We start from the raw sequence: 18,506 nt of genomic DNA on the forward strand, positions 1-18,506 counted from the left end.
TACATGTGTGCTTCATTGTGAGAAATGATGGCAGCAACATTCAAACTTTCTAACAGGGATTGAGAACATTCTGTTATTTTTACATGTCTTCAACTAAAAGGCTCTGTATCACTGGAATGAAAAAAAATTTAATGATCGCTGGAGAAATGCTGGTTCCCATCAAAATCTAGTATAATATCTTACAAATTGCATTCAGCGATATTACCACATCCCCTCCTCACCCCATACACACCCACAAATGACTGTCACTTTATAAATGAGCCTCTGGTGACAATCAGTAAGCAGTTGTGTGATATATCAAATTACTGTTTGGACACTCTACACATTCTTTGCAGTGCGCTCCATCTTCACCCTCCAGGACACAACAATGTATTGTTGGACATTTGGTAAGAAAAAGCTGCCATGTGACCTGACTCTATCGAACTTCTTGCTACAAAAGCAGCTGAACTTGGCAGCAAGGTGGAATTCTTAATCGCCACATAGAGAGTGAAAGGAATCTTAAAAAGAACTCGCTGGGTATCATGTAAGTGAATCAAGTAAATATTATCATTGATGGATTGTTATTTAAAGGGCTTCCTGCTTGCTGACTGCTGTCCCAGGGCCAAGGAGCTTGTTAACATGACAACGACAATACCTCTTAGCCCTAAAAGTTTTGTAAAGTTACTGGAGTTTGCGCAACTTTTCTGTTCAGTTGTAACTTACCAGGGGTCAGGTAGCAGTCAATTTCTTTCATAGACATCTCAGTCCACCTACTAATAACTGGATATGGAAAAAGGCATCAGTGCGTAATCAATAATCGGTAATGTGGTGTATATTGGAAAATATGTGGTGGTAGGACTTCTAACCCCAGCATTCATTGACAGTCTATAAGCTATAGGCCATGATTGTAGTCCTATATTATAATAGCAGTATTATAGACAGTACAATATAATGTGGTACTATACAATAATAGTATTTTATATGATATACCTTTACATATACACTGCAGAGTATGTCGCGAGATCCAATAATATACTACACATCACATGCAGTCATATTCTAAAGTTTGCATTGCTATACTGTTCTCTAATAGTAGTCTTTATGATATATATATATATATATATATATATATACACACACTTTACTAGTATGTAATATATGTAATATTATATGCTATAGTGTATGCTACACTATTGTAATATATGTTGTCTATACTATACACAACATACAATACAAAACTATCATGTGACAATACTTTATATTCTGTATTATATTATACTTGTGGTCTGTATTATATACAGTCCAATATAATATTGTACTATACTATGAAAGTGTTCTATATGGTATATATTTCCTTATATATTATATCAGATATCATGGGATCCAATAATATACTATACATCACATGCAGTCATATTCTAAAATTTGCATTGCTATACTATACTATACTCTAATAGTATTCTTTATGCTATATATATATATATATATATATATATATATATATATATATATATATATACATACTTGCATCTAATATTATACTGTATGCTACAGTATATGCTACACTATTGTGATATATGTTGTCTATACTATACACAATACTATACCAAACAGTGTATAAACTACAACATATAATACAAAACTATCATGTAACAATAGTTTATATTTTGTATTATACTATACTTGTGGTCTGTATTATATAAAGAATATATGGAATATATTTCCTTATATATTAAATTAGATATCATGGGATCTAATAATATACTATACATTACATACATTTATATTACTATATCGTACTTTAATAGCAGTCTATATGCTACATACAATACTATTTTTTAATACTATTTGATAAAGTATGTGCTACAGTATTGTAATATAACTTAAACACAATACTATAACAAAACAAAGCAATTTTTTTTATATATTATTACATATGATAGAATAATATAATGTAACAGGGGTCTGTATTCTGTAATATACTATACTAGTGGTGTGTGTAATATATACTCTATGCTACAATATGATACTGTACTACTCTACTTTAGATTTCTAGGAAACAAAAGTGTATATAGAAGTAGTACAAAGGTTTATAGGCTATACCATATAATACAATGCTACATTACAACTGTGCGCCATATACTATAGTATACAATGCTATATCATGTTATACTTTATTAATTGTCAATAGAGTAAACAATACAGTAATATAATAGCATACTATTAAAGTGGTTTATATTATGTACTATATTGAATTTACATTCTACTTTACCTTACTGTAAAATACTATACTATATTAGTGGTCTAAATATTATACTATCTCATACCAGTCATGTAATTGGTGTATACCATCCCTACTCCAGTGGTCTATCTATCTATCTATCTATCTATCTATCTATCTATCTATCTATCTATCTATCTATCTATCTATCTATCTATCTATCATCTATCTACAAAATAAATATAACTAACTAAATGTTACCATACAATACTACGCAGTTATAAATAGTATTAAAAGTATAACTAACATGATGCTACACTGTGATTTATATATAACATAATATATGTTATATTACATTGTTATAAGGCGACAGGCACGTTTTCGGCGAGGGCCCAGCCCCTGATTGGGGGAAGGAGCTTCTGACATTTTCACCACCTGACCCCAGTAATGGGCGGTACAATGAACTCTATTTCTCTAATATAAAGACTCTATGGACTGTGAGACAAGCTCAGAATTCATGAGTGGTCCAGAGTTCCCAGTGAGGCCATTGCACCAGGTAAGGTTATTATAACATAGATGATATAATGATGTGTCAGGTTATAGTTTCACTATATTTGCAGGTGTATTCATGTGCAATTTCATTTCTATTGCTACATATTGGATGTGTCTGTTCTTTTCTGTGACCCACAATTGTTGTGGAACTACAACTACCAGCGTGCACTAGCATACACCATGTTAGGAGCTGTCGTTCAAAGACAACCAGGGGTTCTCAGTTCCAGACCAGTGACATACAGACACATGAGAAATAAGATACGTCCTGATGTAATTGAATATTATACAAGGTGTTATAGGGTCTGCTGTGAGGAGCCAAATGGAAATTCTGGCAGGGCTCAATGCTCAAAATTAGACCGTATTGTTAGCAGTGATATTTAACGCAACATTATTAACACCATTATTAACACCAGCGCATGGAAAAAGCAAGGCGGAGTGATCATCACACATTGCAGGATTAGATACGCAGCTCAACAGACCGCATCACATGTGATAGGGTAAGGCTGGGTTCACACGACCTATTTTCAGGCGATATTGGAGGCGTTTTACACCTCAAATTACGCCTGAAAACACGGCTCCAATACGTCGGCAAACATCTGCCCATTCATTTCAATGGGTCTTACGATGTACTGTGCCGACGACCTGTAATTTTACGCGTCAATGTCAAAAGACGGCGCGTAAAATAACAGCCTCGTCAAAGAAGTGCAGGACACTTCTTGGGACGTAATTGGAGCCGTTTTTAATTGAATCCAATGAAGAACAGCTCCAGATTACGTCCGTAAAACGCGAGTACATGCAATTACGTCTGAAATTCAGGAGCTGTTTTCTCCTGAAACCAGCTCTGTAATTTCAGACGTAAATGCAGTTATCGTGTGCACATACCCTTACATACACAGCTCAGCAGACAGTACACATATGATAGGATTAGATACACAGCTCAGCAGGCAGTACACATAGCATAGACTTAGATTTCCCTGGCTCAGCAGACAGTATCACACATGTTCGTATCAGATACACCGGCTCAACAGACAGTATAACATCTATAGGCTTAGATACATTATCTCCAGGGGACAGTATTAAGCCTACGTCACACTACCGCACGAAACAGATACGGATCAAATATGGATGCGCAATATGGCTAATTTTTTTTTTTTTACAATTTGTTCCGTTTTTGTTTCCATGTTGTATTAGTTTTTGTGAGAGTTGTTCATTTTACACCTGTATCTGTTCCATTTTTGTTAAAGGATTAACTATTTTTTTTATTAATGTTGCTGAAATGCTAAAGTAAAAAATTGAACAAATATGGACATGTGAACTATGCAAAAATTGAACAGGCATTTTTAAAATCAACCTATTGACTTCTGTGAGCTAAAAAAGGTATCCATATGGCTCCATTGGAACATGCGTTTTGGTAAAAAAGGGCATGCGCTTAACAAAATAAGCAGAGAAAAAAAAATGTGAATAAAACTATTTAAATGTATTGGCACAGTTTTTTCAGGTAAATATTTTTTTTTTAAATTAATGCAGATCAGAGATATGGTAGTCTGAATGAGCCCTTAGGACTCATGCACACGACTGTAGTTTTTATCCGCAATTATGGATCTGTAATTGGGGATAAAATACCGACCCATTAATTTCTATCGGCCACGGATACCTTCTCGTCAGGGTCATGGAAATGACTTGCAAAAAATAGGCCATGTCCTATTTTTTGCCTTTACCGACTATGCTCCAATATTTTATAATGTGAGCCCGTCCTCAAAAGCGGGTGACAGTCCACAGTATTTACGATCAGTAAATACTGCGCGGTCATGTGCATGAAGCCTTAAACATGATAGGTTTAGATAAATCGACTCCGCAAACAGTATCACAATGATAGGCTTAGATACACAGGCTCATCAAACAGTACAATAATTATAGGCTTACACAAAAATTTGAACGGCACATTCCAACAAAACGTGTAGACAGGTGCAAGAACGCCTGTGACTGAAAATGTATACAGCACACAAGAAAATGGCGACCACACTCTAAGTGCAGACACTAATGCCACTAAATATAAATAAATATGCATTACTGCTAAATCTACTTACAATAGGGAGGTTCTTAGTGCACATTTTGATTAAATTGTGTGAGCCCAGCTGCCACGACAAGGCCACCTCTATGAGGTGGGAACCTACGCTGCACATACACCCAGAACTGGGACTAAGCCTACATATATACCTGGGGATGGTAGGAACCAGCAATAAACCAATTAAAATCACCTAGGGCAGAATGGAAGGAGAGCAAGAGGCTTAGTCCCAGTTAGAAGTAATTCATATTTATTTATATTTAGCGGCTTAAGTGACATTAGTGTACGCAGAGTGCTGTCGCCATTTTCTTGTGTGCGGTATAATTATAGGCTTATATACACTAGCTCAGCAAGACCGTATCACACATGATGGGATTAGATATGTAGGCTGAATAGAACTATATCACACGTGATAGGCTTAGATACACCATCTCAGAGTATTACAGATGAGAGGCTTAGATACACCATCTCAGAGTATTACAGATGAGAGGCTTAGATACACTTGTTATGCAGACAATATCACAACTCATCTACTTAGATGCACATGTTCAGCAGAAGATATCATACTTGAGAGGCTTGGATTCACTGGCTCAGCAGACCGAATCAAACAGCGGAGGATTAAATACAACAGTGCAGAAGACCATATCACACATGACAAGCTTAGATACACCATCTCAGTAGAGTATTACGAATGAGAGGCTTAGGTACACCTGTTCTAAAAACAATATCACAATGCATCGACTTGCATACACATGCTTAGCAGGCAGTATCATATTTGAGAAGCTTAGATACATTGGCTCAGCAGACAGAATCCCACATTAGAGGATTAGATACAGCAGCTCAGCAACACAACTCCCTGGAAACTATTTAAAAGTCTTGGCAACTGTGCGTCTGGCTTCCGTCCCAAAGTTTAACAATGCCTTCATTGGCAGGTTTACTAGCTTCTGGCTTCGACTAGAGAAAAGCATTTAGTGACAAATTTATTTAATATGGCTTTGTTGCAGTATACAGGGATGCTGCAAACACCACCGGACCACATCTATACGGGGTGTAGTTGTGTTGGGGTCCTAGGAGTTTAACAGCCCCTCTTCCAGATGAGAAGACAGTAGTCCCATAAATAGCAACTCTCGCTACGGCCAAGTTACCCCTCTGCAATATTTATTGGGTGGAATTGCTGTTTAAGGGTTCTGTTGAAAAATGAACAAATCCCGTCCCGGGTTTCATGTATGGTAAATGAGCAGACATCTCTACACTAATTTCATTGGAAGTATGTATGGAAGTATGTATGTATTGGAAGTATGTATGGTTAAGTGCACTGCATAATTCCTACTGAATTACTTGATATCTGAAATGAAAGGCTTAGCTTTAGCTAGACAGGACTGGGAAAGATTGTAGTGATTGGTTACCAGGCAGAGATGACAGGGGGAGACAGGAAGGGAGGCCACAAGAGAAATACATTCAGAGGACAGTCTATTCTTTGTTCTTGAATAGCTCCATATTAGAGATCAGAGAATTTCTTGAAATTCCTTTCGAGCCAGATTCCACTCAACACTAATAAATTTGCCACCAATCGCAAGTGCCCATGATTGCCGTGAAAACACATATCTCACTCTGAGGCTGGATTCACACGACCACATTATGTCCGTAATGGACGGAACGTATTTCGGCCGGAAGACACGGACCGAACACAGTGCAGGGAGCTGGGCTCCTAGCATCATAGTTATGTACGATGCTAGGAGTCCCTGCCTTGCTGCAGGACAACTGTCCCGTACTGTATCATGTTTTCAGTACGAGACAGTTGTCCAGCAGCGAGGCAGGGACTCCTAGCATCGTACATAACTATGATGCTAGGAGCCCGGCTCCCTGCAGTGTGTTCGGTCCGGGTCATCCGGCCGAAATACGTTCCGTCCATTACGGACGTAACATGGTCGTGTGAATCCAGCCTGATGGTTTCTAGGACTGTATCCAACCACTTCCAAGCTTTTTAATGCCAAGTCAGCATTAGTAAAGTCATCCAGCTATACCTCTCATGATTGGCTGTGCTAGAAGGCTACCTGCAAGACATTATTGTGAATCTCGTCCTAGATCATGTGATCCTTTTTCTAATCTGTAAAATGCTGCCGCCATTCATGGGCTGTGAAAACCAAAGTTTTGGATTTCACTGAATCTGAAACGTTTTGGAAATTTAAACTAAACTTAGCGTAACATTGATTTGTTCATCACTACACCGTGTATAACACCCCCTCTTCAAGGGGTTGTATCAGTAACAAATCTTCACCTAAATATAGGATAGGTGTTCATTTTCTTAAACTTGGCGCCAAATACAACCCCCAGAACAAGCACCCTAAATAAGTACAGACCTCAGACTGGACCCCTAAATACAGACCCCAGACCTATCTCCCTACACTAATAATGAATCCAGACCAGACAACCCTAAACTAATACAGACCCCAGACCTGACCCCCTACACTAATAATGACCCCCAGACCAGACCCCCTAATCTAATACAGACCCCAGACCAGACCCATAAACTAATACAGAGCCTGGAATAGGCCCCCTAAATACAGACCCCAGATGTCAAACTAATACAGACCCCCTAAATACAGACCCCTTAAACTAACACAGACCCCTAAATATACAGACCCTAAACCCCTTAAACTGATGCAGATCTCAGACCCCCTAAATACAGAACCCAGATCCCTTGAACTAATACAGACACCAAACCTCCTAAATACAGACCCCCTTAAACAAATTCATCCCCTTATACTTACATAGTAGCTCACCTCTGAGACTTCTCTGGAGTCTTGCTGCTGCTCATGGACCTGCGGTCATGTGACCAGCAGGTCTCTGAAGTTCTTACTACTGTTTAGAGATGAGGTCATGTGACCTTATGTCCAAAGGTCCTTTTGCAGGACCAATACAATGTTGTTTCGTCACGGTTTTTGCCACGAATCCCGGCAAAAACGCAACAAAACTACATTGTACTTTGGGCCCTATGATGATCCACAATTGATGTCTATGACAGATGCCATAGATTATTGAATCCATGCAATGTTAAATATATCCCGTTACTATTCAGTCGATCAGTTTGAATTTAACTTATAGGGCTTTTCCCACGAGGGACATTTATGACATCCACTGGATATGTCAGATACATGTGGTTCCCACCACTGGGACCCACACATCTCTAGAACTGGGTCCAATATACATCGTTCTAGCTTTTTGTGCTCCCGCTGCCTCCCGGCCACTTCCTCATTACATGGTCGGGAGATACAGAAACAGCATAACTCGATGAGCTACGCTGTTTACGAAACTCCCATAGAACTGAGTAGTAGTTACACAAACTATGTATCTTGCATGCTACATTTCTTCCGTAACTGGCATTCACTATTATGGGAGTTACGAAAACCGCGTATCTCGCTGAGCTATGCTATTTCTGTAACTCCCGACCATGTAATGAGGAAGTGGTCGAGAGTCAGCGAGAGCACAAAAAGCTCCAACGCGGTTTAGGCGACCCCGTTCACCCGATAGCTTGAAGGGACCCGCATCTATCTGACATTTGTCGTATCCTGTGCTTATGGGAAAACCCCTTTAAAGGGATCGTCCGCTATTTATTTATAGATTAGGAAATCATAAAATGTAGCAACATGACATAAATGTGTTGGGGCAATATAGAGGACACATGCATGGACTAAGTGAATAGGACTAATAGTGGAATAATGATTAACAACTAACTATTTCACTGTGTGTACCGTATTTACTTGTGTAACATATCTGTATAAAATGAATGCCTGTGTGAAGATAATGTGTAACATAGCTGCCTGTCTCTAGGTAATATATAAAATGGCTGCCTGTCTCTAGATAATTTAAAGCTGGGGTGGGGAACGTGCGGGCCCTATAAGGTCCGTGAGATCATTTGATCTGGCCCGACCTCACTTAGAGCGCGTCATTTGCTACTTGGCTCTGTCTGCCCTACTCGCTCAAATTTAGGTGCAGGGGGAGGGCGTACAGAGCCAAGTATGGCGGCAGCAATCTAAATGAGGTAGGTGCGTGCCAGCCCGAGAGTGGGCCAGTCCGGTCACCTGGCTACACGTCAGTGACGTGAGGTCAGGTGACTGGACTGGTCCACTCCCGTCACAGCATGTACCGACCTCACTCTGACCTCCGCTGCCGCCGCGTCAATCACTGCTTGTCTCCGGGCGCCCTACTCACTCACATTTAGGAGCAGAAGGAGGAGGGTGGACGGAGCCAAGTATAGCGGCGGTCTGAGTAAGACTGGAGCGTGCCGGCCCCGGAGTTGTCTAGTCATCTGACCTGAGTCACCTGATGTGATCTGACATTTATGACATATCCTGTGGATATCAAAGAAGTAGTAGGACAACAGCACACGTCTTCAAATCATCAAAGTGGTTTTATTGTCAAGACATCCACAAACGACAGGCAACGTTTCGACCCATAGTGAGTGAGGGGTCTTTGTCAAGCCTGATGATTTGAAGAGGTGTGCTGTTGTCCTACTACTTCTTTGAAATTCACATCATGCCAGAGTGGGTTTGCCTGGCTTGACAGCGTGCACCGCACCATACTCGGGATTAGTGCTGCTTCAAAAATCCTTTTTTTCTTGATATCCTGTGGATATGTCATAAAGGGGTTTTCCCATCAGGAACATTTAAGTAAGTTGGAACAAATTACTTCTGCAAGCACTTCTTTTCAAAACATACCAATGCAAAGAGTCGACTGCGCTCCAGACTGACCGACGCAGTAGCAACATCATCAATACCAGCTAACATCACAAGGCTCACCAAAGAGAAGCTGCTCCAGCCATCACATTCGGGGTGAGTTAATGAAACGTTTGACCAAACATAGCAGGGTCATTTTTAAGTTGATGATTTTGTATGTGCGTGAACGATGTTATAAATATTGAAATGGCCCTTGGCAGAAAAAAAGTTTCAAACCCCTGATTTAAAGAATCGCTGACTGTCTCTAGATAATGTATAACATGGCTGCCTGTCTCTAGCTGATGTCATGTTGTTAATAAAGTAAACTTTAAAAAAAAAACACACACATGCACACACACACGAAGAATTTAAGAAATGCTCCTCACAGACACTGATGCTGGGAAACTGCTGTAAGTAGAAATACTTAATGCTCAGCCAAATACTATTCACCTAATACCTGGTCAGTGTTACCTGAATACTATACTTGCCGAATTTTAATCTCCTCTTTGGAGTTTACATAAACTCCCTGCTAAAAAGTTGGCAAGTGTAGCTCGCTGCGCAATTTCATTTTTCTTTTTTTCCTTATAACTGGCCCATTTATAAAGGGCACACCCTCAACCATGGCATTTGGATCACAAACCGTACATATGACCTCCTTCCGCACAGCCTAAAATGAATACAGACCACACACCAGACATAAATATTTATATAGACCCCAGCCCAGTTCTTTACACAGACACCAAAACCCCTGTTTACTGATTTGAAACCAGAACCCACCTGTTTACAGATTCCAGACTATAGCCACCTCTGTATCCAAATCCCATACCCGAACCCCCTGTATAGAGATTCCAGACCAGAACCCACCTGTATACAGAACTCAGACCAGAACCTCCATTTACATATCCCTGGCCAGAACCCCCTTGTATACACATCCCAGACCAGAAGCCCCTGTTTACAAATCCCCAACCATATATTGTTTATATATGGATGGTCTTTAAATAATCTAATGTTCCCAAAAATAAAAATTATTCTTTCAACCAGACAACTCCATTTAGATTGTTTACTGAGGTTTTAGCTACTATATTAGTTTGTATTAGGAAGCAACACATAATTCTACAAGGTAGGAGTGAAGAGTTGAATACTTTTCTCTGCGTGAGCAATAAAGAAATGTTTACTGTTCCACCAAGACATACAATCCATATTCGGTTATATCTGAGTGACCGACATTACCATGTAAAGACATGTAAATGTAACCTCACCTCTGGGAACCTTCATAAAATCAGTCAAAATCGGTCGTCCGTTTGCTGACAAGTTTGCAGAAAGCAAGTCGGAAACCTATAAAAGAAAATTAGATGGATAGAAAATATATTGACTAGATGATAGATATTTCACTGATTGATTTATATGATAATAATATAACCGATAGGTATAATAGACATTAGATAGTTGAAAGATAAATAGGTAGTTGATATATAGATTAGACAAATAGATCGATTAGACCGTTGAATAGATATTAGATAGATAAGAGATGGATAGAAAATATATTGATTAGATATATATTTAATATTATTGAAATGTAATAGATAAATATATATAGATAGAAAGTTAGGTACGATAGAAATTAGGTAGGTAGAAAGATTAGTTACAGATGTAGCTTAATACCCGTTAAATTCAGTTGTAGGAAACTTTAATTTGACTTTGAGGCTATGTTCACACGGGGTATTTTGCCGAGTTTTTTGACGCGGAAACCGCGTCGCAAAACTCGGCAGAAACGGCCCGAGAACGCCTCCCATTGATTTCAATGGGAGGCGTCGACGTCTTTTTCCCGCGAGCAGTAAAACTGCCTCGCGGGAAAAAGAAGCGACATGCCCTATCTTCGGGCGCTTCCGCCTCCGACCTCCCATTGACTTCAATGGGAGGCAGGAGAAAGCGTATATCTCGCTGTTTTATGCCCGCGGCGCTCAATGGCCGTGGGCGAAAAACGGCATGATAATTGCCGCGAAAATCGGCGTGCAGGGAGAGGAATATCTGCCTCAAAGTTCCAAACGGAATTTTGAGGCAGATATTCCTCCCCCAAAATACTCTGTGTGAACATAGCCTTACAATGGTTTTCAATAAATTAAGTCCTCACACTGCAGCAAGCTATCAGAGTCAAGTTAAGGATTGCTACATTTGTATTATTTAGATGATAGATCGATAGACAAATTACATTATGGCATCTTACATATTTTTTTAGACTATTACATAAGAGTTACATCCGTTCCTTTGTCAAGAATTTCTTCACTATTGATACAGTATCACACCGTCTGGAGCACAATAGATTACAGTATATGACACCATTCACTCTTTATAATGTGGTCCAGTTTATCTAGAACTGGGCATGAATATCTAGTACTTGCAGCCAAATGGTACAAAATTCAGGGTAGAAAATTCATTTAAGGGAACAGGTTAAAAAGTCACTTGTCAAAAATGCTGTGCTGTCAGTGGGCTTTAAAATGAGTGCCTAAATATGATTAGGTTTCCACGTAAATTGATCAAGACGAAAGTTTAAAAAATTCTCCTAATGGCCACGAGGGGGCAATGTATAGTTTTCCCAGACATGCATTATTATGATGTATTCCCTAATATTATCGACTTATTCTCTACCTGACTGCTTTATTTGTCTAAGGACTAATGTGACAGGTTGTCTTACCTTAGAACAATGGCTGCCGTAAGAACCACAAGGAACTGGTTAGCACCAGTTTATGATCTATTCTAAATGCTGCCATATTTTATGTGCAGAAATACTCAATACTGTTAATTTGGAAGTCTACATAATGATTGTTCAAAGATGAGTGGTGCTGCCCCTAGTGTAGCTTTTAATTTTTTTTATCTGATACAGTGTTACATCTTTACGTTACAAGTTTATAAATCATGTTTTTTTCTTACTACATATTAAAATGGTTGATACTTAAAGGGCTATTCCAATCTACACCAAACTCTAGTACAATGGTGCTGAGGCCCTCCCTGCTCCATGCTGCTCCTAACCATGGTGAAGCATTCGGTGGAGAACTCACCCCTGAGGTCTCATCCTGGCTGGAATCCTCAGTAGCGTCGCGCCCCCGGCGGTCAATAGGGAATTACCTCCCGGATTCCCGATTTACTCCCCCCTCCTGGCTCCAGGCCTACTGGAATGTCGTCGGCAGCCCCGCCTGGTGATGGCCCGGCTGGGGGGGTTTGCGTCTCCTCATTGTGGAACCTCTGGACGAGCAGCGCGTAGCGGAACAGAGTTGGGCCGCAGTTTGCGGTCTGGTGTTTTGGTTCCCTCTGGCGGGCAGCAGCTCGCTGGCCCAACAATCTTCACCATTCTATCCCTCGGTGTACCCCGTCCCAGGAGAGGACTATCACCATTTTTGGAGATGAGCAGCACTTCTGGATCTCCCTGCTGACGGTACTACTGCACTCACCAGCCACTGGCTGTGGCTGAATTGGAGGATGGCGAATTGGTGGAGCTTCATCGTGGTCAAGCGATTCCGGCTAGCGGGATCACAACACCTGAGCAACCCGGTGAATTTGTTATACCTTCTTTGCACGTGTTGTGGGGGGTAGGCTAGCTAGTGCGACTTTGTCGGGTTCTGCTAATAATGCTCCTTCAGTTTACTTGCGCGAGTTAGGCGGGCGGTTGGACAGGGCTCTTGCTTCTGTCGCTTCAGTTATGTCCCTGTGGTAGTATAGGACAGTCCGGGTGTGGTAGCAGGAGGTACACAGGTTCCCTCTCATTGCAAAGAGAAGTGTATGACGCTGACCAATCAGCGTCATACACTTTTCTTCATTCATGTTCAGCTGTACTCAAAGCACAACGTGATCTCGCGAGATCACGCTGTGCTGTGAGTACAGCTGGACATGAATGAAGAGAAGTGTATGACGCTGATTGGTCAGCGTCATACACTTCTCTTTGCAACGCCCACTTGGTCAAAAGTAAAAAAAACGCCCAGTTAGGCATTTAGAACAAGTTTTGCATAAAACTAAAAATCGTCATAACTCAACAAAAATAAAAGTTAAAAACAAAAACAAAAAAAAACCTTATCTACTTTGCAGCACCTATCAGATTAGGTAGGAGATAGGGCACTTATAAACTGGTGATGGAGCCTCTTTAAGCAGGAAGTACGCGAGCATATATGGAAAGATTAGTATGTGGAAAAGTTTAACTTGGACAAAAGCAAGCGGGATGAGAGTAAAAAGGAGGAGGAACGTCGTCAGTATAGGCTCACGTTCGTCACTTTGCTCCAGGCCTTTGCTATTTTGGCCAGCGTGATCGGTGAAAAGGCGCCGGATAATTGCTCCGTGCTTTTTTGTTACTTGGATTTGATCGGCGAAGAAAGCTCACTGGGCGTATGGCGGTCAGGCCTGGTTACGTTACAACAAACTGTTTCGTCAGCGCAAGGTGGTTCAGCCATCCATACAGGGGGATCAAAAGGATATAGCCATGTGGTTATGGCTGACCGCTATGGTAAAGCAGGGTCAGTCCTTTCCTGGGAGTGGTGGTCCATCTGGACAGGTCAGTCAGTCCAGGCAGGGTTCGGGTTCAAAACTTGGGTTTTGCTGGCAATTTAATGACGGCCGGTGAAAGTTCGGATCCACATGCAAGTTTAAGCACTTTTGTTCACACGGCAACGTGCCACCCACCCATGACGCTTCAAAATGCTTGCGTTAGGGAAAACTATCTGCCAACCAACCTGGCTCTGCTGGTCAAGGGGGTAACTCCAGTGACTTTGGCAAAGATGGCACCCTATCTAAATGATTATCCCGATAGGGCCGCGGTAAAGCTGATTCACGAGGGGTTTTGTTTTTGTTTCGTTATCACTGCTCCCCCTCACATAGTCCGTTACCCGGTGGAACCTTCGGTCTGCTTACCAGCATTCTGATGTGATTCCCTCAGAACCCCAAAAGGAAGTGTCCTTGGGGCATATGGTGGGCCCTTTCCTTGCACCTCCGGTAAATAATCTCGTAGCTTCCCCTTTGTTGGGTGTCGTGCCAAAGTGGGAGCCCAATAAATTTAGCTTGATCCAATATCTTTCTCCAAAGGGTCGTCGGTGAACGACGGCATTGATCCTGAGCTGTGTGCAGTGGCGTATACATAATTTGATAAAGCTGTTGGGTTGGTTAGGCGGGCCGGTTGCAGGGCTCTGCTGGCGAAAACTAATATTTAATTGGTGTTTTGGCTATTGCCACTGCATCCTGACAGTCAACGGCTGTTGGGCTGTTTTTTGGGGCAGAGGGGGTTTATGTTGATGGGTGCCTCCCCATGTATTGCTCCCTGTCGTGCTTGTATTTTGAGGGGTTTAGTTCCTTCATTGACTGGGTCACTGGGGTGGTAGCTGGGTCTTGCCAGAGTTCCACACATACTCAGATAGACCGGGTTCCTGAGATCCTGGTTTTGCATGTTGGTGGGAACGACTTGGGTGTCAGCCCATTTCGCGAATTGGTTCAGTACATTAGGCATAGCCTACTCTGTTTACGGGCTTTGCACCTGGTCATGGTGTGGTCCCACATTGTTCCCAGGAAGCACTGGCATTTCGCTCGGTCAGTTAAACGGATTAACAAGGCCTGGGTTAAGGTGAACTGGGCAGTTTCTGTTTTTGTAGTCAGGAATGGGGGAGTTTGCGTCCGCCATAGGGACTTAGAGTCTGGCGAAGGCAGTTTTTGGAGAGATGACTGGGTACACCTTAACGAGGTTGGTTTGGATTTGTGGAGTTTGGCCCTGGCAGAGGGAGACTTCTTCAGGTGTTATCCCTTTTTTGAAGTGTTTCTAATCAGAACCATCTGTAGAAGTGATCGGTGTCTTCGAGCCGGGTTACGGCTGGAGGTAAAAAAGGTGGTAGTTTAAGATGGCTAACTCAATTAAACAAGAAAATAACTTCAAGGATTTCCCCTGTCATATTATGTTATCCTGTTTACTTAGGTATGTTATTTATTATTGATATACTGACCCCAGGTGGGGTCAGGTGAAATTTTGGGTGGAATTCTATTGTGGAGAACTCCCTGTGTTTTTATAACCCCCCCCCCCCCCTCCATTGGTCACAAGACCAATGGTCTTATATTGTTAGGTTGGTTAAAGATCATACATGAAATATTTGAAATGATTGGAATAGTTGTCCCAACTGTTGCAAATATTGTTCCTATGTAATGTGGCTAAGGTCCTGTCCTGACAGATAAAACTGCTTTTTAGTACCGTGGCTATTACATCCATGGTTCTATTCCCTTATCATTTTCAAGAGGTTGTCCAGAATTAGAAACTTCAATGGAGCTGAGCTGCAATACCAGACACATCCTGTGGACAGGTGTGGCTCTGTTTTTGGAAGAAAGCAGCCATGGTTTTCTAATCCTGAAAAACTATTTTAAGGCAACACTTCAGAAAGTGAGATTTTGCCCTGGTCCCTGTATGTTGTCTGGTTTTATGTAAGTAAAGCGTATGCAATGTTCTGCGACTTTCTATAATACTTTGTTTCAATTACTTATTTCCAAGATCTCGGCTTGCTGTAGGTGAATCTAGTTTTCAGATCAAGGTTGGAATCCCATTCTGAACATGTTCTGCTCACATACATGCAGGGTTTGTTACAAGATAGACCTTTAATACACTGAAATGAGCCATGCACCTATGTGAGCAGGACATTTTATTTACAGCAAGCCGAGATCTAGAAAATGCTGAGAAATTGAAATACAAGTAAATGAGAAAACAATACAACAAGTGTTAATGAGGGATGCAGCTAGGAGAGCTACCGGGGCGGGGAGTGGGTGTCAACAAGCCACATTGGCTTTGCCAGGATATTTAGATACAGGGATGGGGTATGGAAATAAACCTTTGCACAGTTGAAGGAAAAATCTAGCTAAAGCTCTGGGTTAAATCTGATATATCACTGCAAAGTGGAAAAATGATCAACTTCGCCACAAAATGTTGGAGTATAAAAATATATAAATTTAATTACAAATAGACATGACAGAATAAAAAGATGAGTCACACAATGAGAAGGTGTCAGCCTATGCTAGACCAAAAAATAAATGTAATGGGCATGTTTATACATATTTACAGCAGGATGCAGACACAAGTGTATATCAAAGTCCAAGCGGGACAGCCAAGCCGTATGAGAAATGCATCAGATAGTTGTTAGATGTGAAATAGTAGTCAACAAGTGCAGTAATAGACAGTACAAATATATAGCTTATAGCCACATGCTGATATTCCCTATACACATCAATAAAGGGGCTAATGGTTATATGCTGCAAAACCCAAAGGACTGAATGACATCAAATTGCCAACATGAGATAACAGACGAGTGTAAGGAATGGATACATACCAAAAGTCATGGTCTCGCATAGGAAGGGCGTCCTTCAGCTGATACTGTGTTACATCTTTATGTTACAAGTATATAAATCATGTTTTTTTGTTACTACATATTAAATATGTATAAACATGCCCATTACATTTATTTTTTGGTCTAGCATAGGCTGACGCCTTGTCATTGTGTGACTTTTTATTCTGACATGTCTATTTGTAATAAAATGTATATATTTTTATACTCCAACATTTTGTGCCGAAGTTGATAATTTTTCCACTTTGTACTGTTCTTACAGTTGTGTATTTGATCAACGCACCAAGTTTCACTTGGTTACTACTACGGATTTCTCATAGGGTCACAAACACCGACTGATATAATGTACTAATACTTTGATGTTATATACTGTATTATCACTATTTAGTCAAATCCCTCCATGGGTATTTTTTTGGTTTTCATTTTTTTGGTTTTCATTCTAATTCTGATATAGGTATGGCCTGTTGCCATACCTATATGGTCATTTCAGAGCATACAGAGGTAGCCATCTTTATCTTGACTTTTAACGCATTAAATACACAGTGGCCAGAAACTTTAACTTTACTTTTTCAATGGCTTTTGTTGTGTGATAACTTGCCGCAGCAAGTTATCAAAGTCTAGAGACACTTGTAAAAATCTATACCCTATAAAAAATAACCAGATTGAAAAATGCAGAAATTCAGGAGCTTCAGAAAGAGTACATTCCAGTATAATTCCCGTACTTCGCACACAGTGATGTTTGGCTTGACTCTATTATTCTTTCCTGCTGTGAACAGAATGTTAATTCTTAAATTACAAGAATTTCAGAGGTGAGAATAGCGATAATCTGGCCGCCTCTGTAATCTCACAATAAAAGCAGCTGTCTCGTTTGTATCTTCGAATGTCTGGCAATGAGCCTAGTAAACCAGGTTTACATACCAGTGAAAATATATTGCTCGAGGTTCTTTTAGATACATATATATACACTGCATATCGATGCTGTTATGTTATAATGTTTCACCTTTGTAACATACATGTGCGTTGTAATGTTTGGACTTGACGTTGCCAGTTTAAGCCAGTTTTTGTAGGACAGAGCTGTGCCCATATAGTCAGGGTCATCCTTGGTAAATGTACTCCAGCTCAGGTATCAACTTGGTTTGGTTTTTAAAGGGGTTTTCTATAAATAAAGCTTAATCACTTTGCATATTTAAGGCTAAAACCTTTCAAATCTACTTTCATTAAAAAAAAAAAAGAAAAAAAAAAAGGTCTGTTTGGTGCAACCTTCAAATAGGGATGCACAATGCATCGAAACTTCGATACTGTGCATCGCCAAACGGTTCAATACCGTTATTTGATGTATTTTGATACATAGCTGCGCGGCCGCACAGCTAAGTATCGAAATACCTGAATGTATAAGAGCGGGGCTGCGGCTGTGTGATACAGTCATTGCCAGCCAGCCATTGCCCAGCTCCTGAGTCCTGACAAGTGCGCGGGGTCAGGATGATGAGGCATTGAAGACAGAACATGGCGGGCGCACTGCAAAACACCATGTTCTGTCTTCAGTGCCTGCGCCACCGCTCATTAGTTCAGTGCCGGCCGGATCACCTCATGCTGACCGCGCGCACATTTACTGTCAGGAGTGGGGC

General features: G+C 40.7%; 1 protein-coding gene across 1 annotated transcript in view; it reads left to right on the top strand.

Moving 5' to 3' along the window:
• Positions 1-403: 403 nt before the first annotated feature.
• Positions 404-18,506, top strand: part of SLC14A1 (solute carrier family 14 member 1 (Kidd blood group)) — an 88,687-nt gene continuing 70,584 nt past the window's right edge. The window contains exon 1 of the mRNA XM_075854950.1: positions 404-523. The gene's annotated coding sequence lies outside the window, so the exon portion shown is untranslated. The remainder of the gene's footprint in view (positions 524-18,506) is intronic.

Source organism: Rhinoderma darwinii, chromosome 1 (assembly GCF_050947455.1).
Source record: "Rhinoderma darwinii isolate aRhiDar2 chromosome 1, aRhiDar2.hap1, whole genome shotgun sequence".
NCBI classification, from domain to species: Eukaryota; Metazoa; Chordata; class Amphibia; order Anura; family Rhinodermatidae; genus Rhinoderma; species Rhinoderma darwinii.